The sequence below is a fragment of the Argiope bruennichi genome, chromosome 8 (genome assembly GCF_947563725.1).
Source record: "Argiope bruennichi chromosome 8, qqArgBrue1.1, whole genome shotgun sequence".
Taxonomy (NCBI): Eukaryota; Metazoa; Arthropoda; class Arachnida; order Araneae; family Araneidae; genus Argiope; species Argiope bruennichi.
Window position 1 is genome coordinate 21,197,952 of NC_079158.1, and position 18,484 is coordinate 21,216,435.

Here is an 18,484-nt window from a genome sequence, read left to right on the forward strand (position 1 = left end):
ATAGTTATTTATTTGTAGAAAGTTATTTAGATTTATTTCATTTTTAAGCCATCAACTTGAAATTAATTGGTTTTGTACGCTTTCAAAAATATTTGTACATTTATAATCCATTCAATTTCTGAAAAAATAGTGTACTAGTAGGGAAAGGGATACAATTAAATTTTCATTGTTTTTATCAAGTCTTCATTCATATTTGAAAATTCATCAAATCGAAGTTAGAGAAATGGAAATGAATTTAATAATAAAATAATTCTAGTTTAATATTAGAAGAATAACTTGATCATCTATATATTTTTACAAAAATGAGTCAATTTAAATTTGAAACATTTTTTACTCATAGATTCTGTTTCTAAAATACATTTTAGCTCACATTTTTATTGCATTTCCAATCTTCTAGCAATATTCAGTTTCATGACAGAAATAAAAAATTTTGTATGCAATTAATTAAATAAATTGACAAGACTGAACACGAGAGCTGATAAATCACTTATTTTAACGATTTTTATACCAAATTTGATGTACAAGACACAGATTTATTTCTATAAACTCCCGTTTTTCAAATTTTTGTTAAGAAAATTCAAAATTTTAATAAGAGAAATTAAATTAAACAAAAAAAAGAGAAGTTTTGACATACATACTCAAAAAGGTCATGATTAAATTCTTTTCAAAGAAAAAATGAATAAACATTTTTTAAGATCAGAAATTCATTAAGTCAACTGCCTACATAAGACTCATTACTGTTCAGAATTTTCCAAAGCATTTCTATTGTAATTTAAATCTTTCTTTTTTTTGGGGGGGGGGAAAGGGGGTATTGCATTTTTCACATTTGTTGCTGCATGGGATTTTCTTTATAGTCAGCAGTATATTGTTTTTAACACAACTTACTTTAAAAATAATTAATGACCCTAGACATTCAAGTAATCAGTCAAATGAAAATGTGAAAATGGAAACTTAAACTGTAAAATAAATTTATGTTTATTTTCAAATTATTATAAAATTCAAACTCAATACATGTTTTGAGAAATAATTTTTATTACATATACTGCAATAATTCAGTATATGTAATTTTTATTACATATACTGAATGACTTATTCTATATGAGTACGAAAAATAATGCTAGATTTATACCAGTGTCTTATGAATACTGCTTAGAAAAAGAAAATATCCATAACTTTAATGCATAAATGGAAACCTTGAAATTATCTTGTATAAAACAAATGAGTTTTGAATCAGTCAACTGAAAATATGAAATAGAAGACCTGAGCTGAAAAATAAGTTTATATCTGTGTATAAATTATTATGTAATTCAAAACGAGTATAGGTTTTGAAAAATATATTTATTACATACATTGCAATAAAATATTGACTTACTTATTCTGTATCAGTACAAAAAATAAAGCTAAAAGACTTATACAAGAGTCATGAATAATGCTGGGAAAAAGAAAATATCCATAACTTTAACGCATAAATGGAAAAACTTTGAAATAATCACGTATAAAACAAATGAGTTTTGAATCAGTCAATTGAAAATATGAAATAGAAGACCTGAGCTGAAAAATAAGTTTATATCTGTTTATAAATTATTATGTAATTCAAAACGAGTATAGGTTTTAAAAAATATATTTATTACATACATTGCAATAAAATATTGACTTACTTATTCTGTATCAGTACAAAAAATAAAGCTAAAAGACTTATACAAGAGTCATGAATAATGCTGGGAAAAAGAAAATATCCATAACTTTAACGCATAAATGGAAAAACTTTGAAATAATCACGTATAAAACAAATGAGTTTTGAATCAGTCAACTGAAAATATGAAATAGAAGACCTGAGCTGAAAAATAAGTTTATATCTGTTTATAAATTATTATGTAATTCAAAACGAGTATAGGTTTTGAAAAATATATTTATTACATACATTGCAATAAAATATTGACTTACTTATTCTGTATCAGTACAAAAAATAAAGCTAAAAGACTTATACAAGAGTCATGAATAATGCTGGGAAAAAGAAAATATCCATAACTTGAACGCATAAATGGAAAAACTTTGAAATAATCACGTATAAAACAAATGAGTTTTGAATCAGTCAACTGAAAATATGAAATAGAAGACCTGAGCTGAAAAATAAGTTTATATCTGTTTATAAATTATTATGTAATTCAAAACGAGTATAGGTTTTGAAAAATATATTTATTACATACATTGCAATAAAATATTGACTTACTTATTCTGTATCAGTACAAAAAATAAAGCTAAAAGACTTATACAAGAGTCATGAATAATGCTGGGAAAAAGAAAATATCCATAACTTTAACGCATAAATGGAAAAACTTTGAAATAATCACGTATAAAACAAATGAGTTTTGAATCAGTCAACTGAAAATATGAAATAGAAGACCTGAGCTGAAAAATAAGTTTATATCTGTTTATAAATTATTATGTAATTCAAAACGAGTATAGGTTTTGAAAAATATATTTATTACATACATTGCAATAAAATATTGACTTACTTATTCTGTATCAGTACAAAAAATAAAGCTAAAAGACTTATACAAGAGTCATGAATAATGCTGGGAAAAAGAAAATATCCATAACTTGAACGCATAAATGGAAAAACTTTGAAATAATCACGTATAAAACAAATGAGTTTTGAATAGTAGAAAAGCCTTTTTCATTAGAAACGGTAGCCTTGATTTTTTTTTCTCTCCATTTTCTGCAAATCACTCCCACTCCTTGAAATATTAACACTCCAATCGATACGAACTATTTTGCTGCTGCTCCAAAATAACTCGCTAGCTTTTGAAAGAAATAAAAGTTTCTTTCTCACGCAACTCTAGCGAGATCACGCAAATCTTCTCGCCGGTCTCTATTAAGTATCCTCACAAGTGCGGATCAATAGCAAAACACAAAAGAGCGAAGAAAAAAAAATCTGAAGAAGCGTGAAGTTATTTAACTAGTTTCTTTCTGACTTCATACAAGCACTTTATCTTTATTGGTATTACAGTCGGTACTGAGATATTCCTTGTAAAATCATGAAAATAATTATCTGGGCATCTTAAGAATTTTTAATATCTTTAGTGCTTTAATCTTATTCTTAATCTTCTCATTCTGTCGTACAAAGCCGTAAGGAGGATTGTCTTGATAAAATAAATATTCGCATATATATATTTTTTTATCTTTTTGACAACGAATTATACAAAAAAAATCATTGTGATCGTTGAAATATTTGAATATGAGATTTTGACAAATTTCTATTTTCAGATCTCGCTGAGTTCAAAAATCCATCTTTGGAATTGTCTGTCTCTGAACACAACAATTCAGAACTGCTTTGAAATAGACGTATGAAATTTGGAATATAACCTTTGCACCAAACTTTTTAAATATCTATCAAATTTTGAACAAAATCGATTCAGGGGAAATCTGTCTATCCGACAATCCGAGTAAACAAACACGATTGCTACAAAATGTCAAAAACTAAGTGGACGAAATTTAATATACAGATTTAATATCTGTAATAAAGATACGTGTCAGATTTAGAAGCAAATCCGTTAAGGGGTTCATTGCCTGTCTGCATTTTTTCAGGCATCTAAACGGAATAAATCAAAAATGTCTTGACGACTTAAATAAAATTTGGTATGTGATCTTGTCGCTATAATTATAATTTCATGTCAAATTTTGGTTCCAAGTAGTTGGAAGAAAAAGACGCCCGAAATGCATATTTCAGATCCTAGTATTTGTATATGAGCCGCTTATAAGCGATTAATCGCCAAAGACAACTAGATTCGTGCTAACGATTGATTGATTGATCTTCAGTGGCATGCAATTAAAACACAAGTACGAGTTTTCCATAATGTACTATGAAGCACGGAAACTCTCATGGGAGAAAATAAAAATCAGAGCTTTCTAGGCATTTACGGCCTTGACCACAGTTTTACGTTTGGGTGGGAAAGGGGAGAACATCTGTATTCGATTATGAGAGTATGTGAGGGAGAACATTAGCACTCATTTAGAATAGCGGTTATCCCAAATGAATTGCACTACCAAGAAAGACACATTTTTTAAAAATTTCGCTCATTCGAAATGATTGTACTAGATACATGAACATTTGTAATTTCTTTGTAAATAATAACTGGTAGAAAAAATATTCCGTCAGTAAGGTAATGGTTGATTGATTTCTTCTAGTGGTATGATGGAAAGACTATTTCCATCCTCGCCAGTATTTCTTAAGGAGCAAATTTAAAAAGATAATTTATTGTAAAGAGATCCCAAATGATGAATACTTTCGAGCAAAGCTCTATAAGTATAGATAGAAACGCCTTTTTATCTGAAAATGACTTTTCATTACTTAATTTCTAAACATTTCAAGTATAGAAAAACTTTTAGTATGAAAGTTGTTCTTCCCATGTCTTTGATAGAAATCTACACCTTTAACATTTAAGCCGCATATCACATTTTTTATTCATATCGTACATTTAATTGCATTTTTGAGGAATCTTATTCAAACAAACACACAAGAATACATTGTAAAAAAATAAGATGTACATAAAAAATACGATGTAAAAGAAATAGGTGTTAAACAGAAAATTGAACAAGCTCTAAAATAAGCTTAGCTGTTGTCAGGTGGATAATCGTTATGACTTAACTATTCCATATTATTCATTTAAAAAGTCAATAATCTGGGTAAACAACCTGGCTGCCAAAAGGAGGCTAGTTTAGAAAAAAGAATTTGTCTATAGTAAAAATTTAGAAAAGGCAAAAAAAGAAGAAATTTGCTTAAATTAGTCAACAGGATAATTTTCTGGGCCAATGAAATTCCAGATTTGGAAAATCTTCCTAATTTTAAGCATTGCATTTTGATTACAGATTGAATCTTTGAACCTTTTTCTTTTAAAATTATCTGAAGATTTATAAAGAAACTTTTCCACGTGGTGGCAATCAAAGAAATAATGATCTCTTTTCTCAGCTTTTCTGCAGAACCAATCATATTACAACACTTTTGAAACGCGAAGTTAGCGAATTATTCGGAGCATAATATTTAGGAGAATTGTAGTTGTATTAAAATAAAATCCAAAAACTTTATTCTAGAAAAAATAGGTGATTATATAAGAAATAATTACTCAACCTTTGTGCTTATTTTCTGATTTCGCACTTCACTATATTTTATATCACATTTTTAAATATATTTAATTGATATTAAATTAATCTCAACAAACATTTTTCACGCCAAAAATTTTAATTTTCGATTTTAAATGTTCGATCTTTGTTTCCATGACCGTTTCGATTTATTTCCAAACTCTTTTTTAAAAACCAGGTATTACTTTCGAAAACTTTTACCACATTAATTACCCATAACCGTGTGGCAACCGTACTTATTTATGTTCCGAAAAACAGATGGGCCTTCTCATTAACTGCAGACCACTCCGTCCCTAATTACTTACTCATTCTATAACTTAACGATTCCGGCGAGCTCCTAACTGTAACTTCAACTGGCGCCTTGATTACGATGAGTCGCCCATAAATAATAATCATCTCCATCGAAATCGAAAAAGATGCTCCGGCAGTAAACAGGAATGGGAGGGAGCGCATGCGCAGAGGGGATGGCGGTCAAGGCCATCGACTGCCTCTATCGATCCTTGCGGGATGCGGGGGATCAACGGCGGAAACAATTAGAAACCGAAAGAACCCACGTTTTCGGTATTTGCGCGGGACTTTTCGCTGCCAGTTATTTGAGGGGAACAACTTGGTTTGACAGCAAGGGTGGATATAGACATTTTGTGGTCTTAGACAGTGTATTTTAAGGTGTTGACAGTATATATTATTTTTATATATATATATATTCTAAACTAGACAATTTAGTTTCGGATTTCAAAAAAATTTTAACTTAATCAATACGTTATTGATTCACTTTTAGATACTTTTTATTTTAGTAATTTTGTGAAACTGTACAGATTTTGATTTTTATTTAATTCACTATGACTCCATACATACGTTTGTATGCAATTATTTTTAAATACAGTTTGTCGTTTACTAAAACCACTTAACTGTCTTATTTTCTTTACTATCAAATAAAATTATACCTTTTATTTTGGAAATAATTTCTTATTTTAATTCAAAGGGAAATACATTGCATACTTGACTTATCCATGTATTCGAAGTAATTTCAATATTGAATTATAATCGTTTTGAACGGCTTTTTTTTTTTTTTGCTTACAACTATCAAAATTTGATAAATCAATGCACGTATCGCATATGGGCAAAACAGTTAAGCGGTTCAAGAAACATATTGAAAAAGAAAAGGAACCGGATCATTTGTACTGGATGGTATTAATATTATATAATTCATGAATCTTAATATTTCATAATTCCTAGAATTTGTAATTTTTACTTATTTTTTAAAGGCCCGCAGTGGCCTGGGTAAGGTCTCGACTTCGTAACTGGTGGGTTTCAGAGTCGAGACCAGATTCCACCTAAGAACCGCCGTGTAAGCGGGTCTGGGGCACGTTAAATCCGTCGAGGCCAAATGTCCTCCTGCTGGTGTGAGGTGGAAATTTGGAGAGGGGAATACCAGCTCAGGTGCCGTCCTCGTCATTTGCCCGAGGTTCAAAATTAAGAGGTTCTTCCCAAAATAGCCCTAGCTAAAAATGCTAATTTTTTTTATTTTCCAACTAAGAAAACAACATTTTTAAATTGATCTATCTTGGCTCCAGGTAGATACCTAGGCGTATTCATCGTATTCAAAATAAAAATAATTCATCGTCAATAAAATCATAGTAAGAAGACGAAGAAAACAAATATGCATGATATTATAAAATCATAATATATACGAATGGATTATAAACGCAATGGAAAACGAATGCAAGGACAGTAGAATAAACAACACAGAGAACAAGTTGCAAAGATAAGCATTTTTGCAATAACAAGGAAAAATGATGACTTAATTTTTCAAAGAAAAAAAAGAAGCTCATTGTTGAAATTTTAATTTTTTATGGACACATAAAAATTTTTTGATCATAAAATTATTCTATTTAAATTTCTTCAAATTTAAGAAATCAACCAAAAATTTAAAACTCTCTTTTAAAAGCCATCGAATTGAAGCAAAACTATACAACACCTTTTAACAATCATGTTAGAGCGTACCTTCTTTTTATTTCCAATTTCATAGCGTAACATTTCATTATATACCTTATGTCTTCGAAGGAAGGTTTGCATATTCTTTTTAGAATAATTTCAATAGAATTCAATAAAAAAGATCTGCACTTTTGAATATTTACTGAATTTGAATTATAGAACTGATTCTTAAATAACACTTAGTTCAATTTTTTGCTATCAGCTCTTATAATTATAAATAATTTTCCGCTTTGTTATGAAATAAAACTAAGAAAAATGTAGATTTAATAAAAATTGAAAATTAAAAAAAAATTGAATCTCATGAAAACTGAAATTTAACAAAATGAATTAGAATATAAATTTCTATGTTTGCTTTGGAAATAAAGTAATTTAACCCTTTGTCCTCGGAAAAGTAATTGTTTTATGTTGAGTTCTCCCGTTTAATTAATTTGCATCTTCTTACTACTCTGCAGGTATTTTCAACAATCAAAATTAAATAAATAAAACATCAAAATGGGGCACCATCTTGAAAGGTAAGTAAAAATCACCATCCGAGAGCAAAGGGTTAATATGGAAAATCATATTTTGAATTATATATCTCCCAAAATTTGAAAGGTGAGAAATATTGCAAAATATATATTTTACTAAAAAAGTATTATATGAAAGTAAAATATGATGATACAGAGAAACTAAAACAAATAAACCTGAAAAAGAAACTAAATTCTAAAAACAGAACAAAGAAATATCTTTAAAATAATGATTGGGCATAAAACGATTGGACATAAAACACGCATTCTTCGCCAAATTAAAAAAATTTCTATCGTTTGCCCCAGAAGTAATCCGTTTTCAATAAAACACCAAGGATGGCGAGTTCTGGCTGGAAAAGAAATTCAAATTTTACTAGTTGTAATATTTATTACTCTAACCAAAATATCATTTAAGATTCTCCGTGTGTGGTGATAGCTGGCGCACGTATAAATCTATCGTGATCACAAAATTCTCCATGTCGAGAGTAATACCACTGGGGGTACTGGATCAGGGGTGATCGTTCTCTGATTCAGGTCTAAATTACGATCTGTGGATGAGTGAATGAAATGCATGAATGAAGTCCGCCCCGTAAAAAGGGTTATGATGCGTGAGTAGCTAAGTCGAACTCTTGGCCTTAGATAGCGCTACTAAAAAACAAGAGACGCAAAAATTTCGACTTAAACTCGCTAACTTAGGCAGCTGGCTTGCCTATGACAAGTGCCATCAGAAACAACAACAAATATCATTTAAAAATAAATAAAAATAAGAAATTTACAATAACATAATTTGTGAGTAGTAAAAGTTTTTTCCTATTATATTTATCAAACTATTTAAAAGAAAAAAAATTTGATTTATAGCAATTTTGAAATTATAACGCAATTAAAAATCTGCAATCAAAAACCAAATCATATTAAAAAAAGTATCAATCCCTAGTCGATATGAGACTATTTCATAATGCTTGGTTAACTTTAAGAATACAATTTCATTATAGATTTATAAAATAATTTATAATTTTATTATACAATTTTTTCCACTTTCTCGAATACGAAATATAGAAAAGTTATTATAATCGTCAAAAAATTCAAATTCCCAGAATTCGAAAAATACATCTTTGGCATTGTATCTGTCTGTCGGTTGGTCGGTCGGTCTCTCTGAACACAAAAACTCAAAACTGCTTTAAGCTAGACAAATGAAATCTGGTATATTTACACCAAATTTGTAGATTTCTCAAATTTTGAGCCAAATCCATTCAAAGGAAATCTGCCTATCAAGCTGTCCATGTACAAATGAGCACAAATACTATAAAACTAAGAGAGCTAGTTGGGTAAAATTTGGAATGAAATCCATCAACAGGCTGGCCGTTCTGTTGTCTCTACTTTCACCACCACGTAAACGCTCTAAGATGCAATAACAATTATATCAAATTTGGTATGTGATTTTCTGACTACAATCGCATTTCTGTATCAAATTTTGGCTTTAATCGATTGAAAACACGTCTAAAACAATTCGATTTTCGGGTACTGATAACCACATTTCATGGATTAATTGCCAAGGATCCCATGATGGAATGCGTTAAAGCGCTGGATATCCATTTTTCGTAATTATTGTTCGCCAGTACTGGGAAAAGGATACATGGCCCTTACCCGAGGTTTAAAATTTTATGCGAAAATCGGAATAACACATTTATTAGAAAATATGTGAGAATGTTTTAGAAAGCCTCCCTCTCCGCTATTTCAGTTAGATAGTTAAAAAAATAAAGCATATTATGGTTAAAATATTTAATTACACAGGGAGAAATAAAAGGAAGACAAAAAAATTAGCAACAAAGAAATGATTGATGTTTTTTATTCTCCATAAATAAATAAACAAAACGTCTTTATATTAATTGGAAATTTTACCAAAAATATTTATAAAATAAAATATCAAAGACAAATAAACCAATGCTAAAAATGGTTAAATTGAAACATAGAAATGATATATACATCTTGTGCTATAGTAATTACTGAGAAACAAATTTCGTCTCTCGAGATGTGATTAATATTGGATATAAAATTTCGAAGAAATACATCACTCTAAAAATTATAAAAGAAGCTGGATTTTTATTATTACAATGAATAATATTATTCAAAAAAATCATGAAAAATTAATTTGTTAAAACTGCGAAGGAAAATTATACAACAGTGAATCATTACATTCATAATTTTTTTTGGATTGTAAAATGGGGCAGAATTTTAGATAATGTTTTCTAGAAACTAATACAATATTTGCGTAATAGTGTAATAATATTATAGTACTGTATATAGTAATTATTATATTGTATGCAATAGTTTAGTGCAATAATAAATCTAAAATAAAATTTTAATTAACTTTTAGACATTTAAAAGTTTACAGTGATTTCTCTCATTTTTTAAAAAGAGTAAGTACTTGTTCATATCTCAACGAAATCGTATTTAAAGTGTATATTTACATAAAAGGCAGGCAGAGAAATATTCGCTTATGTTTAGAGAGAGATTTAATAGCATGAAGTGTATTAAAAAGACTGTCGTGGAATTATAAAAAAAGAATTTATCATTTATTTTTACTGTTAAGAACAATTTTCATCCTCTAAAGGCAAATCTTAGGTATAAATAAATCTTTTTATGTTTAATATTAATTCTCTAATTTTAAATCTTGTTTTAACTTTTTTCCATCATATTAAAAATTGGGCAAAAATTTGAGAAACTTTGTTTAAATTATTGGCCATGTTTTTTTAAATGAACGTATGATGAATGATTGACCATTTAATATGAATGAAATTGATGGAAATAGTCAAAACCAAATGGGGAAAAGAGAGGTTCATTTCCTTTAATATTATTTTATGATTTAGACTTGGTGTCAAAGACATGGAGTAACAAATTATATTCAATAAACAATATGAGAACATGACATGCAGTATGAAAATGATAAGCATATTTTTATATTTGTTCACATATTTTGAAATGAATAAATAATTATATGACAAAAAAGTAGCAAAAAGTACAACTAAAATCGGTTGTAAGGATAGTTAATAGTTTAAGATTGTGATGATTTCATAAAAACGAAGGATTTCTTTCTAATTCATTTTTATTGCTTTATATCTTATTCAGTATTGAATTAGCATAGAATTGCTTCATAAATATGTTTATGGGGCGCACTAGGTAGGTAATTTTTCTTACTATCTGTGTCTATTTATTTTCCGAACTTTCTTCGAATGCTAAGCCTAGCAAATACATCGCCCACTTCATCGTTCGCTCGAATGCAAAGTAAAGATGTTTTTCCCCTGCCGTAAGGTTAATGAACCCTAACAACGGAAGAAAACACAATCGTGGAGTGCTAAACGCTTTACTAAAAGAAATAAAAATCGATTTGTAGAAAGACGCTTCATATTTTATTCAAACGACGAAGTCAAGTTGTTGAGGAAGAATGGAGTGTTTTTCTCTATGAAAAATGTAGTTTGTTTCATAATACATGACTTCTTTGATGTTTATTCAGTTAGAATTCTGTAATCGGTTTTGTCACTCATTTTCTGATCGGCTGAGTTTTGAATATTCTTACGATCATATTTTGCACAATCGTGTAAAATTTGCGAAAATCCTTATAAGATTTTAGAGAGTCTTCACTATTTACTTTTTATTGGCTATTTTCATCTTTTTCTTGATTTCTATTAAGCACAGATGCTTTTCGACGTCAGGTTCAGGTGTAAAACCATTTGTAGTTTACCGAACGGACAAAATGAATTGAAAATTAAGAATGTGTATTGGAGCTAAACGTCTGAAAGCAGTAATAGTTAAAACCTTATAGTAAATAATAATTATAGATAATACAATAAATTAAATCGGCAATAACAGAAAATAATATTAAGTAGTAGAAAACATCAAGGTCCTATTAGTACATGAAGAAGTTGAAATACAGACTTTCTTATTGCAAAAAAAGTAAATTAAACTTATCTAAATGAAAGTAGTACAATTAATGCCTTTTGAGAGTTATATAGTCAATTAAAATGCATTGGACTGTCAATATGTTTCCCAAATGACTACTAGTTGGTACAACCTATACAAAACGCTCATATTTATGTGTATACTATGTATGTCTAAGTGATGTCGAGTTAAAATGATTCAAAATGTTTATTGAATTTAGAAATCCATTGTGAAAATATTGTTTCGATAACACGAAGTTATTTTTTTCCCTCTGCTCCCCCCTCCCCTTTTATCACCACTGTTTAATAGCAGAATGTAGATCAACAAAAACGATTAATCGTAGTAAGAAATTTTGTTATCGTAATCGTAAAAGATGGAGCTGACTTGCTATTTTCATAATATTCTCAACAACATATCTTAAGATGTTGATTTCCGAATCAGCCAGAAATTCAGATATGCACTAAGTTGTTTTAAAATCAATCTATACATAAAAAAATGCGAAATTTTAAATTTTTTTAATTTGTCATATAAATTTATTTTCATTTTACAAATAAGTCCTGTACAATGTTATCACGAATTTTATATTATACCATGAATTTTATATAACTTCCATTATATTTGTCTTAAAACAATTACTTTAATTTATTTTTAAAAATTAATTTTAAATTTAAACTTTTAATGTATATTATTTAATTGAAAAACTTCTGTTATTTTGTTAAAAATTCTTTAATTAATATTCATTATACTTCAAGTCAAAAATGTCACCAATGCATGATTCCATTCATTTATTGCTGAATTTAAAACTTAAGAATCGTTGGTGTTTGAAATATTTATTACTTCGCATTTTGATATTAAACTAATAAATGATTAATTTACAAAATTCATCAAGGACTTCGAAGAGTATAATTTAATATGTTGTGTTTTCCCCCATTTCGCTGATCAAAATTAGATTTTGTTTCCTACTGGAAGAAACGAAAACTTCCAAAATGCCTACGTGCTTTCTTTTAATGTGAAGCACAGCAGCGTCAGAATACGTTAGTATAAAATAAAGTTAAGGGAGAAGATCTCTATCCGGTTTGCTGTATGTAGCCCCTTTAATGGGCCCCGAACTAGTCTTGCATCATCCAAAAACTATTCTTTCTAAACCAGTAGTTAGGAAACTGTTCCATCCGGATGTGCCCAGACGTGGGGGTTGCCTCGTGACACGTTATCCATTTTCAATTTCTAGTCCAGAATGCTCTATTTAGAAGAAGCGATTTTCACGTCAAGTGACTGCCGTTCATTCATATGATTTCGACTGACGTCAGAGTTCTGACGTCATCCTTATCCGTGAGGAGGGGAAAGGAGAGAAACGAGATCTTCACGGATATCTTATCTCAAAAGCACCGACGATGGTGGATTTCGAAGGTTCATTTCATAATTCAGTTAGCAAGAGCTTGTTGAAGAATGTGACCGAACTGTAAATGTCGTACGGCAGAATTATAAATTTCAAGACACGTAGAAACACGAGAAAAACCTTAAAGTTTACAAAATTATTTATAACACGAGGGTTTTTAATTTTAACTATATTTGTGACTTTGCAATCTTTCATATCATTCATTTAATGCTCTATTTTTGCTATTTTTCTTATCTACAATGTCTTAATAGAATAGAGCTTCGCTTAATTAACAAAATTTATTTCCGAATCTTACTCGTAATGCAAAACATTTGTTAAGTGAAATCAGTTTTTTCCCATAAGAATCCATGTAAAATAAATCAATGCATTCCATTCCGAAAAAAATACTCAAACAAATTTATAATTTGTTATTTATAATACATGTTTTTTTTAAAGAAAAGTTTCTAAATACATTTGAATTTGCCTGTGTTTCAAAATTTAGCAAAAAGGAGACACAGCATTACACGAATTTGTAGTTCGCATAGCTATTGTTTAATTAAGATGATGCTTTTCAACGTACGATGCAATAATTTCCAAAGGTGTCAGCATTTCCCTTATTTCACAGGAAAGTTGTTGCTCTACTGAGGATATTATTTATTCCTTTCATGACCAAATCTCCTCCGCAGCGTTTTGCTGTGACATAAAATGCATCCCCATAAGTTCTTTGGTAGTTTTGGCTATGTTCTTCCATCAGCTCAATGATGTCACTGCTATCCATCTTTAGTTGTATAACCTTGACTATAGACACAATATCAACCATTATTCTTTCATGAGCACTTACTCAAATCTTTCAGAGTTCCGTTCGACAACGCTAACCGGCACAAATCTTCCATGAAAAATTAAAGATTCTCTTCAAACACATTTTCAATATAAACTAACAAGGGCCATTTCTGCATGTGATGTCAAGATGTCTCTTATTCACTTCTTTTGTTATTTACGCTTGTTAAGAGAGCCATTCTTTTAAATTTTGTTTTGCAGGTTACACGAATCACTCATCAAGCTGTATTTATAATTTATCATTAAAAACCTAAAACATATTCATTTTGTGTGTATTATACGTTTCCATAGTCTTGCTCCCACTGGGGGAGGGCACCTCATAATTGAGGATGAGAAGCTTCCGATATGGTGTTTAGTTCTCGCCACCTTGGTAGGTTCAGAAAAAGGTTGGGGTCGGTCGGCTACCACCCATCGGTGATGGGAAAGGTTGAACCGTAATTGGTGATGGCCCTTACGATTCAACCACAGTTCCTGCCAGTATTGCTGTTGTGGCGGCCAAATTTTTTGAAAATTATATTCATCGCGATGAATGTAATTTTTACAAGTCCTTATGAAAGTGAGAGAAATGGTATTAATATGCACCATGTAGGCAATCATTCATTAATCTGAAGGAAAGCTTTGAGGTTCACTTATTTCTCCAAATTTATTTTGCATTAAATAATTATAATTTAATAGCATAGAATTTAATATATATTAATGTAAAATACATATTTTCGAGCAGTTTCGTGGCCGAAGACAGAGAAAACATTTTTGAATTTTAAATTTCGATTTATTCCATACCCGGTGGCATAATTTATGTACAAGAAGCGAGGACGAACTGGCGACCGTTCACAAGCGATACAAAAGCAGAAGAGAGAAAACGAGTGAACGAACTATTTTCCCCAGTCATTATATACTATGAGATTCTGATAGAGATTTCTTTACATATGTCGCTTAAGGTAGCGGAAATTTGTATATTTTTTAAAAGAATTTATTTAGATCGGCAGATTTTTATCCCTTCACTCGGAGCATTAGAACCACTGATTTAAGCATTACAGAACTCTTGGAGTATTAATTAAATAAAAAAGGTGGAATTGGATCAGGATATAAGAGAACTTTTGTTAATTAAGTTAATATGTGCTAAATGAAGATAAAAATTTGGAAATTCATTAGGATTTAATTTAGATTTAGAGATATCATTACACACACACATACGATTTTTGACCATTAGAGATCGATAACTGAAACCGAAACTTCGTTAATTCCCATTCCTCAAAGGCCTAAGACGATAGCTTGAAGAGTACTAAATATGATTTCAAGATGGAGCGCAAACAATACCTAAGTGACTAGAGAGAGATGGACCACTCCTAATGAAGAGTTAATTATCTTGTCTAAAACTTGTCCCTTTGATGCAACATTTAAATGTTGATCCGAAAAACCATGTCTAATAATTGTTAACTGCTCTATATTTGAATAATTTCGTTCAAAATTGAATGCCTTCTTTAATGATCAAATATGCAGGTAGCAGAGGCGATAAAAAGAGCAAATGTGTTATACAACGCGATAAAGAAAACCAGAGATAACTTAATGAGCATAAACTTTTCTAAAAGAAAAGAGTAAAATATATAACAAATGAGAAACGAAAAGAGAATCATTCATTCATGCAATACCCAAGAGAGACAACTCAACCTTTTAGTTTCAGAGAAATAATTGGTTCCCAGGGAACAGAACACGCCAGTCAAAAAGATGTCAGAAGATACCAAGAAATGAAGGAATTGAAGTGCAATTATAAAATGTACAATATGACTGGGACTGAAAAAATTGTAAGAGGAAATCAAGGAAAAATGTGGAAATGTTTTAAATTTATCAATGTTGGATGGATTTTAAAATATACAAAAATACAACAAGTACCATAAATCTAAAAATACACCATATAACGAATGGTTAAAACTAACAATATAACTCTGAAAAGTTAACTGGATTTTACAAGAGTTTTGACAATGTAAAAGGGAGGAACTATCTTAACTACTAAAACACCGTTAAAGGCAAATTATTATTAAAGAATGTTGAATTAAATATTTAAAAAAATTGACATTAGATTTTTTTAAAAATTAGTCTAATAAGATATACAAAATAAATTCGATTTCTGCCATTTAAATGCAGTGACATTATCACAGTTTCGCCAAAAAACGTATAACTTGAGTGGTTTGCTACAGATTAAACAAAAATATCAACTTTCTGATTCGAGTAATTAATTGTCTTGCTATAAATCCAATTAGGTAAATTTTATATATTATTAGTTAAATTTTTGCAAAATGTATTTAAGATAAATTTATTGGAAAATATATTAAATTTTAAACTTTCTATGGAATTTATTCCATTTAAGATAAATTTATTGGAAAATATATTAAATGTTAAACTTTCTATGGAGTTTATTCCATTAAACTACTGATATAAAAATAATAAGATAGTTATCAATAAAATAACCCCGAATAATTAGCAAATATAAAATTCTTTCTTTAAATGCAAAGCATAATGGCCTAAATTTAAGTGTTTAGTTTAATTGTATTGATAATCAGTTCCGAGCGCACGAAAGCTATTTTGAGTCTGTGTTTTAAGCAGACTTAAAATATTTCTGAGCAGTGGTTTGATCACGAGAGCAACACCGGAGTCGGTACTTCCCTTCCAAATTTTCTAACCACATCAGCAAGATCATCTGACATTCTTCATAAAGATATTTAATGTGCACTAGGCCAACATACATTGTGGATTATGTTGATTTAGGATTTCGAGCCTAGAAATTAACAAGCAGCTCACTCTTCTTCCTGAACTTCAGAACAAATGTAGTTTGTTTGGGTTTTTCTGGAACGCAATGCATATGTTACGTTCTATATCATTAATCTGTTAAATTTATTAATAATAAAGATGAGTGCGAATGTGTACGTGTGTTTGCGCTCTACAAGCCAAACCGTTTGATGTATAGCTACCAAATTTGGCACATATATACTGTAGAGGTTAAAAGTGTGAATCTCGGTGAGATTTTTTTTTTTTTTTTTTGAAATTTTAATTATTAGGAAGTAAGCTGAATGTTGGCGCTTTTCTACGATAACTTTCAAAAATATTATTTCACAAAAATAAATTTTATAACATTAAAACATTTTAATGGATCTAATTCACTAATCATGCACATTTTTCTTGAATTTTAGCAATTTCTTTCATGTATTTTTGGCCTATCTCCTAAAAAATACATGACAATATTATCCTGAAATTCAAACTATTTTTATTTAATCGCACCATTTTCTTTCACTTTTGAAAGCTAAAGAGGAAAGATTCTGATTAATATGTGTTTGGTTTACAAGAAAAATAAAGGAGGTGAAGTTAACTATATCACGAAATTCAGAAAACAGATTAGCTTAATATTTACGTTTTAATAACACTATATAGTCATGGGACTAGTCTCCATTAAAGTCCATGTACACAATGGACAAAACATACGTAAAACAATTAAAATGACAGAGCTTTAATGGAAAAGTTTTTCAAAAGCATTTTGAAGGAATCATGATCACGAAATTGTATGTGTTGTTGCTTATGGCACTTGTCAAAGACAAGTCCGTTGTCGAAGTTAACGATTTTAAGCCGAGCTTTAGCCTCTCTAATTTCAGTAGCTCCATCTAGGGCCAAGAGAACATCTTAGTTACTCATGCGTCACAGCCATTTTCCCGGGGCGGACTTTATTCACTCCTACACAGATCGTAATTTCTCAAGTGATATTATCTCAAACCATACGATTGGCGCAGTATAGCCTACCTTTGGCTCTTGCGCCATTAAACCCGAATAAACCAACCACAGATCGTAATTTAGATCTGAATTAGAGAATGATCGATTTGATCCAGTACCCCTATTGGTATCTTCTCGACTTGGAGGACTTTGTAGCTATGACAGATTTATAGGTGCGCCAGCCACCATATACACGGAGAGTCTTCGACCACGGGGTTCGAGCTCACAACACAAGGGATGCGAATCCAACGCCCTACCAACCAGATTATCAGGACATGAAATTGTATGTAAACGATATAAATGAATGGAAATATAACTAGAACTACGCTGAACAAACTGGTCACCATAGACGACTAGTTAAGTCGATGAATGTAGAAAACAGATTAATTATTTTTACTAGATATTATTAATAATCCTATATATCATCGAATTTGATTTAACTATGCGCTAGGGAATCCATCATCAATACACGAATTTAAATTTTAATGCAAGAAACCAAATTTAATTCTTTACTATTTGCTAACAAAAAATGTTTTCATTCCTATCATCTGCCTAACAAGCCATTTACATTGCAATTGTTAATTTTTTAGAAAATTAAACACAATTTTTCTCTCTACTATTTTTCAAAATCTGCTAAAACAGAATAATGAGTCTTTTGAAATTGGTGTTGTATTACCCAATAATCATTTAATCACTTACTAGAATTAGTAACCAACTTTTGAGAAAATAATTTTCTAATCAGTTGTAGTTCACTTTCACAACTGTATAAAATGCTAACATTATTATTATTTTTTACAACTATAACAGTGACAACGGAGCGTTACATCTTCATTATCATTTTCTTGTCGGAAAATATAGAAAAAACCGGTCTTAGTTTTTGCCATGTTCATCAATAACATGCATATTTGATAGAACTTCATTAATAACCAACAGACGAATT

The 18,484-nt window shown here is 29.8% G+C and overlaps 1 protein-coding gene across 2 annotated transcripts in view; it reads right to left on the reverse strand.

Annotated features, from left to right (window-relative positions):
- The window catches only part of LOC129981195 (CD151 antigen-like), a 141,080-nt gene that overhangs the window by 41,372 nt on the left and 81,224 nt on the right, over nt 1-18,484 (reverse strand). The window lies entirely within an intron of this gene.